This window comes from Gorilla gorilla, chromosome 1 (genome assembly GCF_029281585.2).
Source record: "Gorilla gorilla gorilla isolate KB3781 chromosome 1, NHGRI_mGorGor1-v2.1_pri, whole genome shotgun sequence".
In the NCBI taxonomy this organism is placed as follows: domain Eukaryota; kingdom Metazoa; phylum Chordata; class Mammalia; order Primates; family Hominidae; genus Gorilla; species Gorilla gorilla.
In genome coordinates, this window is record NC_073224.2 from 74,676,424 (window position 1) to 74,699,143 (window position 22,720).

Consider the following 22,720-nt stretch of genomic DNA (forward strand, 5'->3'; position numbering starts at 1 on the left):
TTGGATTTCAGACACTGTTACAGTTATATCTGAAGTAAGATGTCAGGCTGTTTGGCGTTAACAGTGCCCAAGAGTTTATATTCGTATCTATTCAACGCTGACCTCCATTACTCTCTCCCTTTTGCAGCCTTAACTGACCATGCTCCGATGTGAGGGGCTCAGATCTCAAGTAGAAGAGGCCTGAACTTTGGAGTCAGATAACACCTGTATTGGAGCTATAGCTTGGTCTTTCAGAGCCTATGGGACCTTGTGCTGTGGCCCAAACCATGCTAAATCCCTGGAGCCTCCCGATTTCCCTTAATTTTCCTACATTCCATCAGAAATGCACAAAGATTCCAAGAGGGCCAATTCTGGCTTTGGAAAATGATTCACCATCCTCCACCTCTCACTTGTTCCAGTATGGAAAGGGTGAACAGGAAACCCTTTGCTATTTGGTGAGATCGACCCAGGAGTGAGGCATTAGACTGGAATCTCTGGACCCTCATCTTTTTTTTTTTTTTTTTTTTTAAGACGGAGTATTGTTCAGTCACCCAGGCTGCAGTGCAGTGGCACGATCTCCGCTCACTGCAACCTCCTCCTCCTGGGTTCAAGCGATTCTTCTGCCTCAGCCCACCGAGTAGCTGGGATTACAGGTGCATGCCACCACATCGGCTATTTTTTTGTATTTTTAGAAGAGGAAAGGTTTCACCCTGTTGGCCAGGCTGGTCTCGAACTCCTGAGCTTGTGATCCCCCTGCCTCAGCCTCCCAAAGTGCTGGGATTACAGGCATCAGCCAACACACCCAGCCCTGGCCCTCATCTCTTTTCCCACTAATGCTGGAGGGGGCGCCTCACAAACCAAGACACCAGCTAGTTGTTGGACTCACTCTTGATGACCAAGGTGCCGTATCTAGTAATTGATACAGGTATCTTTTCCTGGGAATATGAATAGCAGGTTCTTAGTCCTTGCACAGGCATTTTAAAAATGCACAAACCAAAGAAGAAATTGCTTTTTCCAGATCCCAATCCCTAGCAGGACTAGTCAATAGGTCCCTGTATCCAGATAAGAGAAGGGATTTATGGGAGCATCCCATAAGCACATGGCAGGGAAAGAGAACAAATTCTAAATGTCCTGAGAACTGTTTTTTACCAAGCATTGCATTGTCACCATGCTGTAAAAGTAATAAACTTCCCTCCCATTGTCTGAATCTAAATAGGGGAACCAACCTCCAAGTCCAGCCCCCTTCCTCAGGGAAACTGCTTCTCACTGTGCTTCAACATGACCTTTGGCTGAGAACTAAAATGTGAGTCTGAATTTGGTAAAGCTTGGATCCTTTCACTCTTCCCAACTCTCCCAGTCCAGAGGGATAAAAATCCCTGCTCCTAAAACCCAGTGGTCTCTGTGAATGAGCTCATCCAACTCCTGCTGGCTTTCTGGATAATAATGAAACTCACGTTGACCAGTCTTTCTACATTGTTTTATATATATATAGTTATATATATATAGTTATATATATAGTTATATATATGACTTTATATATAATATAAAGCTATATATTTTTTAAATTTATGAAGATAATACTGATGTTGTTGGGACAGAAGCCTGAGAATTGAGCCTTTTTGTGTCCCCTTTCTCTCTCTGTCTCCTCCTCAGACCCTCAGATTTCCACCTGGAGAAAGGGGATGAGAGTAGAATGAAGTTGAATCATCTTGACTAAGGGAGGTGGTTTCTTCATCAGACATGCCCTCTTAACCTGGGTGGTAGTTGGAAGCTGAGGCAGGCAGGTAATAGGTAATAGCAGCCTAGTTAAAGCATGGAGACTGCATCAATGCCACCCTCAACCCCTCAACAAATGGGGCACAACTAGAACAGGATGTTTAGGACCAGAGAACGCTTTCACATGCCTGAGAACAAACAGAGTAAAAAGACTGGTCAGCCTATCCGCTGATTTGTGAGATCAGCCCCTTGGAAGCCTTTTCTTCCATCCCAGGCATTATGACTGCAATTCAACAACTCTTAAGAGATGCACAGAGGAGCTTGAATCAGGAACATGGGGTTCAATGGTTACAATTCCCAAAGATGTCGAAAACAAAGTTTAAAAAGTATGTGACCGTTTTGTCAATTATGTTTTCTCTATAAAATAAAAAAAAAAAAAGAAGCTTCGGGTATCACTGACATGTATCTTAAGATTTAGAGTTACACAAACACTCTAGTATATAATTTTTGAGCTTCCGCACTAACGTTAAGCATTAATAATTACTGCTCAGTTTAATCTAGGCCATAATGTTATATACAGTAAATGAATTGTTTCTGGAAGTTTCTAAGAATAATTCTGAAATATGGATGTGGCTGTGGAGAATGAGGGTTTTTCTTTTCAATAAAAAATAATCTTTTTTTCTTTTTGCTCCTCCCCCAACTTTATTTTTTACAACAGTTTTAGATTTACAGAAAAATTGCAAGGAAAGTACAGAGCTCCATGCACCTCTCCTTCAATTTTTCCTGTTGATAACATCTTACAGGAGTATGGTACATTTGTTATGATTAACAAATATTGACACATGATTGTTAATTAAAGCCATACGTTAGAGAATGGGGATTTTACAGAAGGTTGGCATTAAAACTTCCCTGAGGTATCTAAACTCAGGCCTTTCACATGGCGGAGAGAAGCCTTTGCTGCCTTTGGATCTTCCCATCGCCATTCCAGACTGCCTGCTGCTTTCCCGAGTTCTTTCTGCAAGGGGCAAAATGTTTTCTGGTCAAAAAACTTGGTTGTCCATCATGCAGCAACAGCCACATGTCTTTCTTTTAAGTTGTTCTTGAAAGCAATTTATAATAGCAGTGGAGTGAATTGGCTAAGAGTGGTGATTTTGGAATCAAATAGATTAAAATCCAGTTCTGTCACATATAAGCTGTTATTTTATCAAGCTTTATTTTTCTCATCTGTAAGGGGTAATGATCATAGTGTCTTCCTCATTAATTTGCTATGCGTATTGAATGAAAATGTTTCAGAAGCACCCAGCATCATGCCAGGCATATAACACTAGTTCAATACTGGTACCTATTGTTAAGCTTAACAGGTGAGCTTTTTTTGAGAAGCAACTATGGTCAACAAGCTAGTCAATGAGTAATCTAGATCAATTTGATGAAAAATAATTTTTCCAACAAAGATCAGCTTCAAAGAGCAGTGGGGAGAAGAGACATCGTTGTGGAAGCATAAACTTAATTGCCTGAAGAATTCTCTTCACATTGGAAAGAACAAGGCAAGTATAGGGACTACTTATGTGAAAACATGTGAGGAATCCCAGCCTGGGCAACATGGTACGACCCCATCTCCACAAAAAATACAAAAATTAGCTGGGTGTGGTGGCGCATGCCTGTAGTCCCAGCTACTCAGGAGGCTGAGGTAGGAGGATTGCTTGAGCTCAGGAGGTCAAGGCTGCAGTGAGCCATGATAGTGCCACTGCACTCCAGCCTGGGTGACAGAGTGAGACCTTGTCTCACAGTAAACAAACAACACATGCGAGGAGGTACCCACAGGCTTTTTCTTCTTTACCATTCTGCTTGAAAGATTAAGGCATCAGTAAATGTTTAGAGCAGCAGATATCTCTATTAGAGGCATTGCTGAGGGACAGATGATGTCCCAGAGGGAATTAGGAGCGTTATGGAGACCTGGCTCCTGCCTTCCTATTCTCCCCCTCCTCCCTCACCACCTCTTCCAATTCTGCAGCTCTGTGGATCTACTGCAACACATCAGACAGGCAGGCTCTCTGGGCTGGCCAAGTCCTTTCTGGCTGTACTCCTTCTGCCTGGGTGCACCACCACACCTGCACCTGGCTATTCATCAAGACTCAGCTTGGCTATCTCTTCCTCTGGAAAGCCTTCTCTGGTCACCACCACCCTGGTTAGCACACGCTCCCATAGGTTTCCAGCCTCCATCCTTAGGCTCTAACCCACTTCATCACCTCTCTGCCTCACTCTGTTGGGAGTACCATAGGTACGCAAGTCTAGCATGGTACCCGGGATGTGGTGAGAACTCATAAAATGTTGCCTCGTGCCTATTCTCTGAGCATCTGCAAGCCCAAGGGCTTTTGATTCTTCCCTCAAATGCTGAAGTGGAAACAGCTAGGGGAGGCACGTAGATGTAGCGAACGTTGCCTAGCTACACCTGATGCATAAAGGAGAAAACTTTAAAGGTGTCTCTATAAATAATATAACTAAAGCCAGTATAGGATTAAACAGTAACAGATAAATTATTTCATGCAGTGGTTTCCAAGCCCCAATGCAGGAAATGATGTTGGTCTGTTGTGAAGTTTTCCCAGGTTAATGGGGATTTTCCTCAAAAAATGGCCACTGGTCTCATGAGGGTATTCAGTGCTGTGGGCAGGGACTCTTGGCTAAGAATGGCCCCAGAGAGGGGGTCGCCCTGGTGTCCACTTCCTTCAGCACTCCCAGGAGAGATGCTTGGTCTGTCCTAGCCCACCTTCCTAAATATTGTGACCACTATGACAATACAGTGGAGGCAGCAAAAGTGAAGCAACTCCTTTGAGGTCACACAGCTACTAAGTTTTGAAATTAGGATCCAGGCCCATCTGTCTGACCCAGAGCATTTAACCTCTGTATTCCTAAGCAACCGGCATTTACTCATGTTATAGGCTTGGTGCTCAGAAGGACAGAGTCTTCTTGTATGAGGCTGAGCTGGCAAACCCAGGTCCATTTTACATGTACATGTATTTCCAGGCTGGATGGCATTGGCGTCCATTTATCATTTAGCAAACATTTTATACCACCTAATTCCCTTCCCTCATTATCCTGTGGGTCTCTCTAGGACTGGGGAGGAAGGCAAGATTCCAGGGTGGATAGAGAGGTATCTTAATACCTTATAATACTTACCGCACAGTAGTCTCTACTCTGCACTTGAGGATTACAGTAGTATTCTCAGAGGGAGGATTACTGCCGTGGGTTGAATAGCTCGGTAATGGACTCCAGAAGTCCCTAAATAGGTAAGTTGGATAAGAGCTTTGTATTTCTTTAAATAGGTAAGTAGGTCATTGCTGGGATTTGGTAATTGTTTTTAACATATAAGATTATTTGTAATAACCTTGGTATTTTCTTGACATAAAATTTAGTCTTATATAAAACACCCACTATAAGACACTCAATAACTTTTTGGTTAAATTTTTAGCACCTTATGGTCTATAGGACAGCACTATACCTGCAGCTGCAGCATAGATTCCCACCCAAAGAGGCCCTGGGCCCCACAGCAAAGTATTCTCGAGGTGCGACTCCACACACAGCCCTAAGCAGTGTGGGCTGAAGAGCCCCTAAGATCAGGTGAGCCGGCCGGCTGTGTTAGAGGAAGGTGCTCCCTGACCCTGCTGAGCAGCTGCGATAGGCGGAGCCGCTATTATTTATCTCAGGATGATCATCTCGACTGAAAACATTCCTTCCCTCTAAGGTGGTGACCTAGATCAGAGGTCAAATGTGAGCTGATCAGAAATGAAAACCCATCAAGCAGCCATGGAAACAGAAGCCGAAGAAGGCAGACCCACACCTTTTCTCTGGCTTCTGTCGTTTGAGACCCAGAGCGAGTATAGCCTTGCTGTTCCCTCCCTGGGAGTTTATTCTGTGGTTTTGGCACAAGACGGCAATCTGGGGGAGCAAGCAAAGTCTATGGATATGGTTGCCTTTTCTCCTCTAAGCCAACTAGTGCCTTGTTTTTCTGTGAGCCTGCCACTGTGGGAAAATTGCTAGAGTGTAAAGTTTCCCTCTTTGTCCCCAGCGCACTTCATTTACCAGTGAGCCAAGCTGGGAACAGAGCCGCCTCTCACACAGCTCATGAATGACTCCATTTTCTCAGGGCAGCCTGTGCCTGCCCATTGTCTAACTGTCATGGCCTCTTGTATAGGTGTTCCCTGCAGTCCAGGCTGTTATGTAATGCCTGGGCAGGGAACACTGCGTGAGGGCAAGAGAGATCAGAGAGAGGAAAAACCCAGAGGGAAACCAAGACCAAAACGTCTTCCTGGAGAAGAAAGCGGGGGAAATGCTAGCCATTTGTCAGCTCTTTTCCTCTGGCTTGTTTGCCTGAGTGATAAACTTTGATTGCTGGCATACAAAGCCCCACGCTGGCTCCAGGAGCACTTCTCTTTATACCTATAAGACAGGATATGCAGTTCCCCTACGCCAGGGCAGCTGCCACCTAGGTCCTCCCACTGGACTGTGACAGAAAATCCTCCCCCTCTCTTATGACCTAGGAGCAAAGGACTTTCCCTCTCCCAAGGCTCCACTTTCTATTTCTCCTTCTCCTGCTATATCTTTGGCCCAGTGAGCTTCTCAATCCTGTTCAGAGAAGCACACACCTTCCGTGGGCTCACCTGTGGCGATTTCCAGGTAGTCTTGACTCTTCATCAGGCTCAGTGTTGAGAGGCAGCCATCACTTGGCATCCATGAATGGCACCCTTACCCCCATAGTTGTGTCACCTGGCTGCCATGTTCTGGGCTTATGTGTTCCCCATCATTCCTTTTGGCCACACTACCAGTATTGTGGTAAAATGAAGGGAGGTGAAGGGGTGTGTATCATTCTCTGTCTGCCCTAGCATCCCCTGCCAGCTTGTTCTGTAGAATACTAGCCCTGGGCTGGGCGCAGTGGCTCATGTCTGTAATCCCAAGCACTCTGGGAGGCCGAGGCAGGATCACCTGAGGTCAGGAGTTCAAGACCAGCCTGACCAACATGGTGAAACCCCGTCTCTACTAAAAATAAAAAAATTAGCCAGGCGTGGTGGTGGGTGCATGTAATTCCAGCTACTAGGGAGACTGAGGCTGGAGGATTGCTTGAACCCAAGAGGCAGAGGTTGCAGTGAGCTGAGATTGCACCATTGCACTCCACTGGGTGACAAGAGCAAAACTCCATCTCAAAAAAAAAAAAAAAAAAAGAAAGAAAAAAGAACACTAGCCTGGGAGCCACAAGAAGAGACTTTACAACAAGTAAAATAGGATTCCATGGATAGATATCATGGGGGAACGCTATATACTCTACCCCACTCATAAAGTCACAATGATTATTAGCATAATAAGACCCTGAAATGTTTGCAGTAAAGAAACCGATATCACTGTGGCGTAACATTTTCCAAACTTACTGAACATCTGGTCTACAAGCTCCATGAAAACAGAGACTTCGCCTGTTGTTCATGGTCGAATACATACTTCATAGCTCTGTTTGTGGGTATTCACTAAGTGTGTTAAATTGAAGTGAATTTAACTGAATCTTCATTCCAAGTTGTATCTATTAACCCTGCAGAACTAAGGTCCCACAGAACAAACATTGGCAAATGCTGGTTGATACCATGCACTAATGCTATCAATTACAATGACGAGATGGGAACACGAGCACAGGGAGACCCACGCGGAAATTTTTCTGGTCCTCACGTAAGAACAGGCTGCAGAAGATTGCTCTGTTCCTAGCTCTTTAAAAGTGCCTGGCCCACCCATGAGCCACTCCACAGGGAAGAGGGTATGTACATGTTTCTGGTGCTCGCATAGACCCCCTTCTGACTTGTCCCCCTACCCTCTCTTGTTTTGCTCACCCTGTTCCTTGATCCCTTGGCTTTGGAGTCTGCCTCACATTAGGTTCTTCTGATCTGATGCTTCTCTTTGTTATTAAAAAAAAAAAAAAAATCGGCCAAGCACAATGGCTCACACCTGTAATCCCAGCAATTTGGGAGGCCAAAGAGGGTGAATCACCTGAGGTCAGGAGTTTGAGACCAGCCTGGCCAACACAGTGAAAACCCGTCTCTACTAAAAATACAAAAATTAGTTGAACATGGTGGTGGGCGCCTGTAATCCCACCTACTTGGGAGACTGAGGCAGGAGAATCGCTTGAACCCAGGAGGTGGAGGTTGCAGTGAGCTGAGATTGTGCCATTGCACTCCTGCCTGGGTGACAAGAGTGAAACTCTGTCTTGAAAAGAAATCATGAAAAAAACCCAAACAAAACACAACCAAAAATCTTATCTCAAGCTTGCTAACTTTGGCTTAGTTAGGTGTAAGAAAACCCTAGATTTGGGCTGGGCGCAGAGGCTCATGCCTATAATCCCAGCACATTGGGAGGCCGAGGCGGGTGGATCACCTGAGGTCAGGAGTTGGAGACCAGCCTGATCAACAGGGCAAAACCCCAACTCTACTAAAAATAAAAAAATTAATTGGGCATGGTGGCAGGCACCCATAATTCCAACTACTTGGGAGGCTGAGGCACAAGAATTGCTTGAACCTGGGAGGTGGAAGTTTCAGTGACCCAAGATCACGCCATTGCACTCCAGCCTGGGTGACAGAACATGACTCCATCTCAAGATAAATAAATAAATAAATAAATAAATAGAAAACCCTAGATTTGAATCCAGATTTTGCCATTTCCTGGCCGTGAGATTTTTAGAAATTTCTTGGGCCTATCAGAACCACATTCTCCACTGTGTAAAATGAGGATAGTAACATGTGCCTCAGAGTTGTTGTGGGAATTAAATGAGCATGTAAGCCTTGCACAGTGGCTGGCATTTGGCCAGGGCTTGGCACATGGCTGCTATTATTACAATTGTTCCTTCCCTTTCAGCTCTGAGCCCTGCCTGCCGCCTTCATTTGGGCATCCGCCCAACTCCAGGTGAGCCTCTTTCTCTCTCTGCTGGGTTAGCTCCATGAGACCCAGCTGGCTAGGACTCTGGTCCACATTTCCTCTGCCTCTGGGGACTTCTCCCTCCTCATTGGTCCCATCATCGCTGCAGCCTTCAGTAGTTCCTTGGACTCATCCTTTTACCACTTCTTAATCTCTGTTTGGGGCCCCCATAGAAGGAAGTAACCCTTCATTAGCCGAATGTTTTGTAGTTTACAAGATTCTAACACAGCACCCCACTTAATCCTCATCACATTGCTCTGCCTGAGTTATCTGTCTACAGATTAGAAAAAATGTGACTCAGTGACTGCTTCACTCACACAGCAATCAAACATCAGAGGCTGGATTGGTATACAGGTCTGGCTTCAGATGGAGCATCTCTGTCAGCCCTCACCACAGCTGCCACCTGGATAACTGTGAAGCATAGTCCTATCCTCTGGACCCTCAGGACCCTGCCACCACCATCCACTTTCTACCTCCACTTACGATCTGGCACAGCAATAAAAGAGGCCTGCAGGGAGAGGGCATGGGGTGAAGGAAAGAGATAGAGGAGGAAAGGTAAGGTACTGGAGTAAAGAAAAGAACAAAGGGTGGTCTTCCCTTTTAGACGTTCTTTATATCCCATCTGCAACAAATGTACAAGACCTAGTGACACATTCTAGATCATGTAGGCATCTAGGATGCCTTTGTCTTTGTAAATCACAGAGCCTGTGGATGTGGGTTCCTGTGAAGGAACAAAACATGGTCTGGTGCAGTAAGCAGAGGGCAGCACCATGGACAGTCACCCACCTGTCTTCTAATCATGGAGGCACGAGCGCTAGAAATATAGTAAGTAGCAAGGAGAGGAGAGGAAGGGAGGGGGGATTCTTCTTTCTCTGTGGAAAGAATCATGCACTCTGAAAAGCAGGACTTTCGCGTTCTTCTCTGGGGGTGGTGAATACCATTTTTGGAAAATCAGGAATGTGATACACATGTACAAGAAAGGAATGGTCATCCCTTACCCTCTGGTCTGGAGGTACCAGGCATAGCCTGTCACATGCTTCTCTTCCTTCTGGACCACTTTAATTATTCTTTCTTTCTCTAGCTTCCCAGAGGCCCTGAATAAATATCTCCTGTGTTATATTCACCCAGTAGCCTGGAAACAAAGAGTTTAAAACACTCTGACTTGTCATTTCTGTCTGCCATAAAGAGCATATCAAGAACCTAAATTTCTACTTTTTTACAGAAAAGGGATTAGATAATACTTCTGGTTTGAGCTCAGGTCATTAGGGGTGTTCTCACTACATATTCCTGCATAAGAACCCCTCCAAAAATGTAGTGGCTTAAAACAGCATTTGTTTCACACACAAATCTGCAGTTTTGGCAGGGTATAGAGAAAATAGCTCATCTTTGCTCACCTGGCATCAGCTGGAGCTGCCCTGAAGCTTCATGACAGATATGCAAGTGAATGAGCCTTCAGAAGTTTCCAGCTCCCAGCCTTTGTCTGTCAGTTCACTGGGAAGACGCAAAAATGAGAGCTAAAATAGCTGGGGTTCATTGGGCCTCTCTCTCCCTCTACATGATATCTCCATATGACCTTTCCAACATGCAGCTTCAGGGTAATTGGATATCATCATAAAGAGCAGCTCAGTGTTCCCAAGGTGTGGCTTGCCTCCCCGCTCCCCCCCCGCTCCCCCCCCCCACCACACATTTTCACTCTATTATCCAGGCTGGAGTGCAGTGGTACAATCTTGGCTCAATGCAACCTCTGCCTCCTGGGCTCAAGCAATCCTCCCACCTCAGCCTCCCAAGTGGCTGGGACTACAGGCATGTGCCACCAAGCCCAACTAATTTTTTTTTTTTTTTTTTTTTTTTTTGAGACGGAGTCTCGCTCTGTCACCCAGGCTAGAGTGCAGTGGCGCGATCTTGGCACACTGCAAGCTCCGCCTCCCGGGTTCACACTATTTTCCTGCCTCAGCCTCCCGAGTAGCTGGGACTACAGGCGCCTGCCACTGCACCCAGCTAATTATTTGTATTTTTAGTAGAGACGGGGTTTCACCATGTTAGCCAGGATGGTCTCGATCTCCCGACCTTGTGATCCACCCGCCTCGGCCTCCCAAAGTGCTGGGATTACAGGCGTGAGTCACCACGCCTGGCTACGCCCAGCTAATTTTTGTATGTTTAGTAGAGACAGGGTTTTGCCATGTTGCCCAGGCTGGTCTCCATCTCCTGAGCTCAAGTGATCCACCCGCCTTGGTCTCCCAAAGTGCTGGGATTACAGGCATAAGCCACCATGCCTGGCCAGGTTGCCTTTCATAACCTAACTTTAGAAGTTATTCAGTATTATTTCCATGACATTATACCCATTGAAGCAGTCACAAAGCGAAGGGGAGATGGACTTCATTTCTTATTGCAGATGGAGGTGGCAAGGTTCCAGAACAATATGTGAGACTAGAAATATAGCTGTGGACGTTATTTGAAAATTCAACTTACCACAAGGGTTAAATCAATGGAGGGGACACAAACGTGTTGGGTTACTCGTTTCTGAGCTGTCAGACACTGAACTAATGAACTTTTCTTTTGCCTTTTGGGGGTTATAAGTTGTAAGAGAATAAGCAATAAAACCAAATGGAGACCCAGTCATTTGTAAAAAGCATTCACTCCCTTCTTCCCTGGGTCGCTTCTTCAAATCACTGGCAATAGGCATCACCATTATTGTTATAAAGCTAAGGGAAGCTGGGGTTTTTAGAGCAAAGGTGAGAAAGTTGATAGCGATCGTCTGGATTAATCGCAGGGGGCAGAGACCCTCACTAGCTACTGCTCCAGCAACTGAAATAACCAACTAGGGAACTTATCATTTCTGCTGAGAGAAGAGTTTTACTCTGAGGTACCAGGGAGATGGTTCCATGACATAAATATAAGGAATTGGTTAGGATGAGGAATGAATAAAGGCATAAAACAATGTACATTCCAATCCCACTAGGAAGGAAGGTAACATATTAATAACGATAATATATTAACAAATGGAGCACCATCCTACAGAACACTGAGTCTCTTTTGATGGAGAAGATGAAAAAAATGTCAAAATATGTGAGGGCCCCAAAATGAGCAAACGAGAGCTCAGTATCAACGTGCCTATCTTGCTGTGTTTAAAAAAAAAAAAAAGTCGGCCGGGCGCGGTGGCTCACGCCTGTAATCCCAGCACGTTGGGAGGCCGAGGCGGGCGGATCACGAGGTCAGGAGATCGAGACCATTCTGGCTAACACGATGAAACCCCGTCTGTACTAAAAATACAAAAAATTAGCCGGGCGCAGTGGCGGGCGCCTGTAGTCCCAGCTACTCGGGAGGCTGAGGCAGGAGAATGGCGTGAACCCGGGAGGCGGAGCTTGCAGTGAGCCGAGATTGCGCCACTGCACTCCAGCCTGGGCGACAGAGCGAGACTCCGGCTCAAAAAAAAAAAAAAAAAAAAAAAAAAAAGTCAGCTTTGAAAATAATATGATAATCACCCATTTATAAGCTAGAAAATATAATGGATCTTTAAAATATAATATTCATAGTTATAGATATTATTTAAAATTAAGAGAAAAATACACTCAAGGAACAACAAAATAAATCCCACCCATCGAAATGACTAAGACACCTAGACAATATAAATTCTAATTTTGATTAATCTTAATGTTTATTATTCAATTTAGTTTTTCAAACTGTTACTAAGGGCCTATTAAATGCCACCATTAAGCTGGAGTGCTTCAAGTTTCTTACAGATAGGTGAGGGTGACAGTCATAAAAAACTGATTATGTGGGGTGGTCTTGTTTTGTTTGTTTGTTTGTTTTAGACGGAGCCTTGCTCTGTCATCCAGGCTGGAGTGCAGTGGCAAGATCTTGGCTCACTGCAACCTCCACCTCCCGGGTTCAAGCTATTCTCCTGCTTCAGCCTCCCAAGTAGCTGAGATTGCAGGCATGCACCACCACATCTGGCTAATTTTTATATTTTTTGTAGAGATAGGGTTTTACCATGTTGATCAGGCTGGTCTTGAACTCCTGATCTCAAGTGATCTGCCTGCCTTGGCATCCCAAAGTGCTGAGATTACAGGCTAATTATGTGTTTTGATGACGCTTTGCCATAGGAGCAAGTGGAAGGGCCACTTGGACTAGACTCAAGAGGCAGAAGGTGATTCTTGAATAATAAGTAAAGTTTTAAATAGGGGGAGAAGTAAGGGAAGAGAAATTCATGCAGAAGGAACAGCAGGAATACTTGGAAGTATACGTAATATGTTTGGCAGTTTTAGACCTTGGACCTCACAAAGGTGAACAGTGGAAAAGGAGGTTTGAGAGATAGGTAAGGGCCAGATTATGGAGAGTTTACCAACTGTGGCAAGGAGCTTAGACTGTCTGTGGACAGTAGGAAAGCACCAAAGGGCTTTAGGCAATGTTGTGTCAGTGTTTGAGCTCTCTGTGGGGATGGTCCAGAGAGGATAAAGGTGAGACCAGTTAAAAGGCCAATGCTGACCTCCAGGTGAATAGTGATGAGAACTCACATTAGAGCAGTCACAGTAGAGATATTCAGGGTGGGGCAAATGTGAGAAATATGTAGACACTGACTCACCAAGCTTGGTGATTTGGATAGGATGCAATAAGAGATAACCCCTAGGATTCTGGTACAGGCAACTGGGAGGATGATGCAGTGACACCAGATACGGTAGTAAACACAGAGAAGGAGAGTAAATTAGTAAGGGAAAAGGAGATGATGCTGAGTCCAGTTTGAGGCATGTTGAAGCTGGATTGACAGGAATAGGTCCTTCTAGTATTTGGCACTGGACCACCATCCAATAGTCTTCCCCAGTCCTAGGGACTCCTAGAAAGAAACTAGGCTAGTCTTGATCTTGATAATCTCTTGTAATATTTGGGATAGGGGAGCAGAGAATGGAAGTCTGGAATTTATAGACGTGTTCCACTTATACCATTTAAAAATTTTATCTTGAAAAGGAAAATTGAACAAGGAAGACACCTGATATACTAGATGAGGATTATTTTAGGTTGAGAAATATAATCCATATAGAAACTATCTTCATTTGAATTTTATGTATTTCATCCTTTTACTTATTCTTTCTTTTACTTACAAATACTGTCTGAATACATACTATGCTAAGTGCTAAGGATATAAAAGCAAATGAGATATGGAGACCATCCTTAAGAGACTCGCATTTGCATATTAAATTATTTTGGCTTTTGTAGCTAGCAGTGCAAAATTCCGGTTCAATTTTAAACAATCAGTTTTTTCAGTTGAGGCTAAAGATGGTTTAGTGTTAAACAAAAGAGTACAGGATTTATGGCTAGGCTTATCTGAGCTATTCTAGATGCATCACCCTAGATAAATTAGTTAGACTAGCCAAGTTTGAAGAAGGAAAATTAATTCAGAGCAATTTTCCTGTTGAAGATAACCAGAAACTTTTTTTTTTTAAAAAAATGAGAACCAACAAGAGAGAGAATATAATTACTGAACCAATTTGGAGGCTTAAAAAAGTAAATTGGAAGATAAGGCTGCTCTGTCCTGGGAGCATTTGGCAATTCATGAGGGGTTGGAGAAAGGGTAAGAGGCTAAATTAAGGGAATGGATTATATTCTAGGGCCTGCCAAGGTGAGGAGAGTTGCTGGTAAATCTCCCCATTTCAAATTGAGATACTGAAGAAGAATGAACTTGAACTACATAAGGCTTCCTAGACACTTCAGTTTACAATAATCTCAACTGCCTGGCAAAAGCAAATGTAAGTCCTTTCTCAATGAAGAATACATTTCTATAAGCAATTCTGCACGTACAATTATTAGCACATAATTTAAATATAGCCACATGAGGGCAGGTACGGTGGCTCATGCCTGTAATCCCAGCACTTTGGGAGGCCAAGGTGGGTGAATCACTTGAGGTTAGGAGTTTGAGACCAGCCTGGACAACATGGCAACACCCCGTCTCCACCAAAAATACAAAAATTAGCCATTCTCATAACCCCGTCTCAAAAAAAGTAAATACATAAAAATTAAAAAAATAAAAAATAGCCACATGAAACAGGAAAATATGACTAACAAAATAGCAGAAACAAGGACAGTAGAAATAGATCCACATGAAGTCTTACAGATCCACATACAGTCTGATTATTTAAATAACCAAAAACATTTTATAATATAAACATGTTGTGCCAGTCAGATTTCCAACCAGACACAGATGGAACCACCAAACTATGATAATATGAGGGATAATATTATTCCTTAATAAAGGAATAATTTTCAAAAGTATGGGTAGTGATGGGGAGAGATGGGGTCCAATACTCTGGGGCTATTAACAATGAGGAGGCTTTACCACCTGTAGGCTTGAAGAGTTACAGGGAGGGAGGAACTATCAGAATCTAGAGACAGAGAGTCTATGGTCAGGGAATGTGGCCAGCCCACAGTGACCCCACAGGAAGAGATCAGGTAAATCAGTACCGAATCTCACTCTCCTCCTTCCCTGTGGTCCTACTGGTACTTTACTTTAGCCAAACACAGCTAGAAGCCAGAGGACAAGAAAGTTAATTGATACAGTCCATGCAGATCAGGTTCCTGGAGAGGCAGCAGAGTGGAGAGAGTGAAGATATATCCATAGAGGTGAACAGAAGTATATAACATGTGCTGTTATTTTTTCAAGAAAATAAATGATTAAGGACTTAGCAAACTAGAAACTATATAAAAGAAACAAAAAGAAGTTCTAGAATTAAAAAATATAGTAGTCAAAATTGAGAACTCAATGAATAACTTTAGCAATTGTTGAGACCCAACAGAAGAGAAAATTTGTGAAGTGGAAGATAGGTCAGAAGACAATCATAGAATAAAGCATGAAGAGGAAAAGGATGGAAAGTCTACAAGAGATGGTAAGAGGTATAGAAGATATAGTGGGAAGATCTAGTATATGTGTAGTTAGAGTATCAGCAGGCAAATAAAAGGAGGAAATAATGGAAGCAATATCTGAAGAAGTAGTGGCTGAGAAATTTTCAAACTCAAATACAACTAGAGAAAAAGGGACAGATTACTCTCAAAAGAGCAACAGTAAGACTTAGAGCTGACTTCTCAACAGTGGAAGCCAAGAGGCAGTGAAATTACATCTTTAAAAGGCTGAAATAAAATAGCTGCCCATCTAAAATGTTATGATAAGAATTTAAAAATCTATCAAGAATGAAGATTTTTTTAAGTTATTTGATTTCATTTTGTTTTCAGACAGGGTGTCTCTCTGTTGCCCAGGCTGGAATGCAGTGGCACAATCTCGGCTCACTGCAACCTCTGCCTCCTGGGTCACCTCAGCCTCCCAAGTGTCTGAGACTATAGGTGCACACCAACACACCTGGCTAATTTTTGTATTTTTGTATTGGATGGGGTCACACTATATTGCTCAGGCTGGTCTCAAACTCCTGGGCTCAAGCAATCCTCCTGCCTCAGCCTCCCAAAGTGTAGGATTACAGGCGTAAGCCACAGGACCCAGCCAAGAATTTGTAAGAAAAACTGCATTAAAGCAAAAACCAAGGAAATTGTCACCAGCAGACTCATAACTGAAGAAAACATTAAAAAGTTCTTCAGACAAAACAAAAAAGTATTTCAGTTAGCAAGTTGGAGATTAAGGGAAGAATGAAAAGCAAGTCAAGAATAAATATGTGGTTGAGTCTAAATAAATATCAACCATACAAAACAGTAGTACAAAGTATGGGGAGTTTAAAATATACAGAGAATCAAAATTCACAATAACAATGACTGGGAGAGGAAATCAATGAATTAACATCTAAAAGAATTAGTAAAAACTAGTAATTAGTAAAATTAGTAAGAACAGGTAACTTCCAAGTTAATAAATGGGAAAAGTGAAATAATCAAAATTCATCTGTATATAAACATACATATATGTGTGTATATGTATGTGTACATATACACACATGTATATGCATATACATGTGTAATCAGTATTCATCTGTATATATCAAACTTCATCTGTATATCAACATACATATATGTGTGTGTAATATATGTGTGTGTATGTATATGTATATATACACGTATATGTATATACATATACAGTGATAGATTAATTTGCTTAACTATAAGTAATCATTTCACTATGTATATGTATATCAAAACAGCATGGTATAAACCTTAAACATGTACCATAAAAAGGCACTGTTGGGGATAAGAAAGACCTACTTCATTATGATAAAGTTGAATTCACCAGGAAAATATAATTCTAATTTTCTACATACTGCTAACATAGCCTCAAAATATACAAAAGAAAACAGAAAAACAAATTAACTATCACAAATGGTAGACTTTTAACATACTTCTCACAGCAAATGGTATAACTAGCAGACAAACATTAATCATATAGATTTGAACAACACAATCAAATACACTTGACCTAAAGAATACTTACAAGACATGCACACTATAATTGCAGGGTACAATTTTTTTCCAAGCACACAAGGAAAATTCACAGAAATTTACCATATGGTAGGTCATAATGTAAGTCTCAATAAATTGCAAAATATTGAAGTAATTCCAAGTATTTCTCTGGGGAAAAAGTGACAAAGAGATAACTAAAAAATCCTCATATGCTTGAAACTTCAAAGAAATCATGACGGAAATTAGAATAAAAAAATGTGAAAACATCATTTTCCCCAAAACTGATCTACAGATTCAATGCAATCTCCCTGCCACAACCAAAAAAAAGAAAGAAAGAAAACAACAGTTTTTCTTTTGTGGAAATTGACAAGCTGATTCTAAAGTTTTTATGGAAATGCAAAGGGATAAACACAACCAAGACATTCTGAAATAAAAACAAACTGGGAGCGGTGGCTCATGCCTGTAGTGTCAGCACTTTGGGAGGCCAAGGCGGGCAGATCACGAGGTCAGGAGATCAAGATCATCCTGGCTAACACGGTGAAACCCCCTCTCTACTAAAAATACAAAAAATTAGCTGGGCATGGTGGCGGGCGCCTGTAGTCCCAGCTACTTGGGAGGATGAGGCAGGAGAATGGCGTGAACCTGGGAGGCAGAGCTTGCAGTGAGTCGAGATAGAGCCACTGCACTCCAGCCTAGGCAATAGAGTGACTCCATCTCAAAAAAAAAAAAAAAAGAACCTGGGAGGACTTGCTCTACTGGATATTAAACCAATTAGTCTGGGAGTGGTGGCTCACTGCAACCTCTGTAATTCCAGAACTTTGAGAGGCTAAGGCAGGAGGATCACCTGAGGTCAGAAGTTTGAGACCAGCCTGACCAACATGGTGAAACCCCGTCTCTACTGAAAATACAAAAATTAGTCGGGTGTAGTGGCACATGCCTGTAATCCCAGCTACTTGGAAAGCTGAGGCATGAGAATTGCTTGAGCCCAGGAGGCAGAGGTTGCAGTGAGCTGAGATCACGCCATTGCACTCCAGCCTGGGTGACAGAATGAGATTCCGTCTCAAAAAAAAGACGAATTATAATGATTAAACTATAGTGTTTAGGATTAATGCATAGGTGGTAAAACTACAATGAAAAGCAAACAAGTGATTTCCACAAAAGTCAGGGTAGTTTTTTCCTTTGAAGGGAAAGGAGGAGGTAATAATTGAAAGGCATCAAAAGGGCCACTTCTGGGATTCTGGCAATATCTAGTTCTTGATTTTACCTGGGTGTTTGCTTTGTGATAAATCACTGAGCTGGACATTTTTTGTTTTGTGTACTCTTTGGTAGGTGAGTTATATAGTTCACAATAAAAAAAGTTTTATATACACACACACAGTTAACGCCATATATATGTTAAACACCTAGCTTCATGCCTGGCACATAATAAATACTCAAGAACACAAAATCACTTCTCTTCTTTCTTTCTAGCATTCCACCATTCCTTCTTTCTTTCTAGCAAAGAAAAAAGAAAAAAAGAAAAATGTGAATTTTCATAAACATTTTCCTAGTACATGCACAATCTTTCTCGCTTTCTTGCAACAATCTCACTGTCATGGAAACTGCAATTAAAAGTGGAGCCTGTGGAGAGAAGGAGAGACAGGAGCACAACAGCCTGAACTTGATTACCTCTTTGCAAGAGGAAATTCTCACTGATAACTGAATTCTGGAACTCAAAACCTAAAGTACCCATTAACACATAATATGCTTGTTGGCTTTATATTTTTAATTTTCCCTTCCAAAGCAACAAAGCAAAACCTTTGTTTAAAAGCTTCCCTTTGCTACAGGTTGCAGTTAATCCTATAATCACTGGGTGAATGTTTATCGAGCCAGACATTCTTTGTGGGTCAGAGAAGCAAGAGGCCAGCAGTGGAGGTATTGTCTTGCAGGCGACTGCGATGCAGGAAGAATGTGGTTAGGTGAGGTTGGGTGACAGGCACAGTGGGCTGTGGGCTGCAGGGATCCCTGGGACAGGCATGCTCCAGCCTGTGTCCACTAGGCAGGATGTCTGTGCCTGCCCTCATGCCTCAGCTCCTTCCCACAGCCACTTGACATGTTGGGAGCTGGGGTAAAGCCTAATGATACTTGGGGAGAAGACTTCAATTCTATCAGCTGAGAAATCAAAGACATTCGAAAATCAAGGAAGTGCCAAAGACTACTTTAAAATGATCTCTGCCCAGGTTTCCCCCATTCCCTGAAACATACAACCAATTCACCTGAAAATTACCAACTTGGAAAGAGATGAAATAATAGATTTCTGTGCCTAAAAATGATCAACAAGTCCAAAAGGCCAAAAATTGAAAGCACAAAGGACATTGGGGGCTTATTTTCAGCTGATATTGAAATTTTTCCTTGTGACCTCAAAGGAAATTCCACCTTTAGCAGAGATTTGCTCTGGAAGGGGGATTAGACTAGAATTCCTTATGGACTGGGAAGGAGGTAGAAGACAGGGGAAGGTATTCAGGAGAGGACATCTGCACCCCATGTTTTTAGACCTGTGGAATTAGGCAAGAGACATTCTGCTGGTTTGGTAGAAGTGGGACTCTCTGAAGACTAGATTACGTATTAATTAATTCAGCGTATAGTTATTGAAGACCTACAGTATGCCTGTGCTGTGCCGGCTGCAGGAGTTCGACCGGAAAGCCAGAGAGGTGGTGTCCCTCACCACATGGAGTCTATAAACAGAAGAGCAACAGGGCATATTGGTAGACTCCAACTGGGCCAGAGAATGATATGGTCATTTTTCACATAATTAGAAAAAGCAATCCTAAAATGTATATGGAATAAAAAAAGAGCTGGAATCGCCAAAGCAATCCTAGATAAAAAGAACCAATCTGAAGGCATCACATAACCCAACTTCAAATTATATTACAAAGATATAGTAACCAAAACAGCATGGTACTGCGATAAAAGTAGACACATAGACCAGTGGAATAGAATAGAGAACCTAGAAATAAAGCCAAATACTTACAACCAACTGATATTTGACAAAGATCAACAAGGCAGACAAAAACACACACTGTTCAATAAATGGTGCTGGGAAAACTGGATTACCATATACAGAAGAAGGAAACTGGATCCCTATCTCTAACCATATATAAAAATTAAGCTGAATTAAAAGACTTAAATTAAATTTAAGACCTGAAACCATAAAAATTCTAGAAGGATATCTAGGAAAACCTCTCTGGACGTTGGCCTATGCAAAGAATTTATGACTGAGACCCCAAAAGCAAATGCAACAAAATAAACACAAAAATAAATAAATGGAACGTAATTAAACTAAAAAGCTTTTGCACACCAAAATAAATAATCAACAGAGTAAATAGATAACCTATAGGATGGGAGAAAATATTGGCAAACTCTACATCTGACAAAGGCCTAATATCCAGAATCCACAAGGAACTCAAACAAATCAGCAAAGGAAAAAAAAATCCCATTGAAAAGTGGGCAAATGACATGAACAAACATTTTTCAAAAGAAGATATACAAATGGCCAAATAACATGAAAAAATGCTTGATATTCCTAATCATCAGGGAAATGCAAATTAAAACCATGATGAAATACCACCTTATCCCAATCAGAATAACTATTACTAAAAAGTCACAAAAGCAATAGATGTCAGTACGGATGTGGTGAAAAGGGAACGCTTATACACCATTGATAGCAATGGAAATTACTACAACCTCTATAGGAAACAGTACAGAGATTTCTCAAAGAACTAAAAGTAGATCTGCCATTCAATCCGGCAATCCCGCTGCTGGGTATCTACCTAAAGGAAGAGAAGTCATTATATCAAAAAGACACCTGCACATGTATGTTTATAACAGCACAATTCACACTTGCAAAGATATGGAATCAACCTAAGTACATATCAACTGGTGAGTGGATGAAGAAAATGTGTGTGTTTGTGTGTGTGTGTGTGTGTGTGACCTTTGGAAGCTTCATTCCTTACTGATTTCTTCATTAGCAAAGCAGCAAAAACCCTCATCACAGCGATTCCAATCCCATTACCATCATCATGTTCATTGCCAAAGTTATGAGCATTACATGACGAGCATTACTAACATGTCCTCTATAATCCTTCTATGTGACACCAACTTCAATACTTACGAAATGCTTTTAACCAAATTAGAGCAAGGAGAACTTTAACATTTAGAGGAATAGATGTGTGGCCATCTCCTTTCACAAGGCAAAGTCATCACTCCTACATAGGTTCTCACAGATGGTCCACAGGCACCTTGGGTAGGACCCTAGTCAGTGTGAAAAGCTGAGCAAAGCAGAGCTTTTCTAAGCCCTCGAGTCTGGCAGGACTGCAGTACACAGGTATGCCTGGTCATAGACTGCCACATGGTGGGATTTTACTCTTCCAATGTGTAAGTCTTTTCACCATTGAGTTGTAGAATCATTGAAGACAAGACTTGCCACTCTTCCTTTTTATTTCTCCCTGGATACCTAGAACTAATTCTGGGTGTTCATTAAATTCTTGTCCATAGAACAATTCAACAGATATCCACGAAATGTTTATTGAATGGCTCCTGTGTGACAGGCACTGTGCTAAATAAACAGATGTTGTTTTTAAAGGTCCAAGGAACTCCCCAGGTAGGTGTTTTCTATGACGACACTGTTATCAACTGCTTTCCAAAACACAGCCCATCAGATCTGGGTTTATCCCTAGAATAGCTGCATCCTTGAAGTGACGGGAGGGTGGCATTCTCTCCCTTCACAAACGCCAGCTCCAGCCCAGTGTCTACTGTGGGTTGGGCCAGTCCTTGCCCGAGTGAATCATGGTCTGCTGCTGAGCTCAACAGGCTAGAAGCAAGTTACTGCCACAAGTTGTATGGACCAGTAGGGCACCAAAGTCACTCAGAGACAAAGCTTAAGGCTGTTACTGGTTTATTGTGCATTGAATTGCTTTCTGAAATTCTGGTAGTGAGATTGAGGAGAAAGTGCAGTGGGAGGGATAGGGTGTTAGAAAAACAGGTAGGGAGAATCAAGCAAGGGGAGCATTTCAGAGTGACATCAAAACTGTGTCAAGTGTCTTCTTCAATGGTTGTAAAGGTCAGAGCAGCACTTACAAACTTTGTCCCCTTGATAAGGGGAATGAAACAGAAAACTTGAATGTGGTTATTTTACCATGCCTGTTCTTAGAAAACAATCCTAGAAATGACTCCTGTTGGCCAGCCTGGTTCTTGACCCGCTTTCAGAGTTTCAACCTGTAGATACCTGAGCACACCCAAGCAGGTTCTATGCAGACAGAGCCGTCTTCTGCATGTACTTTCTAGGAAACCAGGTATTCAGGGACGAGGTACAGCATCCTCTGAACCTGCACCAACATCCTGAAAGCTGATGCCAGGTCAGGATCTTGCTATGGTGACCACAGATTTCCTGGAAAGCTGTTGTCTTGCCTGCAGAATGCTGGCAGAGTTGTTCTTCAGATAGCTCCTCTCTGGTCTCCTACTCCTCTTTTTATCCATGTCCCAGGGCAAAATGGCCATGCAGCTGAAGGCTGTAGGGACATTCAGTCTTTCCTATGACCATTTTCTGCCCACACTGATGACCTCCTTCTAGATCTCTGCAAGAATTCAGACCTTCCCTGAACCAGAAGTAATTGTGGCATTGGCAGAAAGTTGAATCTCTATACTCCAAATGCAATGGGAAAAA

General features: G+C 42.5%; 1 long non-coding RNA gene across 1 annotated transcript; it reads right to left on the reverse strand.

The window, feature by feature from the left end:
- Positions 1-2,387: 2,387 nt before the first annotated feature.
- On the reverse strand, positions 2,388-10,179 carry LOC109029261 (uncharacterized). The gene is made up of 3 exons (XR_002008339.3): positions 10,032-10,179; positions 4,870-4,971; positions 2,388-2,710 (listed from the first exon to the last, which is right to left on the reverse strand). It is a non-coding gene; the product is annotated as an uncharacterized lncRNA (long non-coding RNA).
- Between the last annotated feature and the right edge of the window lie 12,541 nt (positions 10,180-22,720).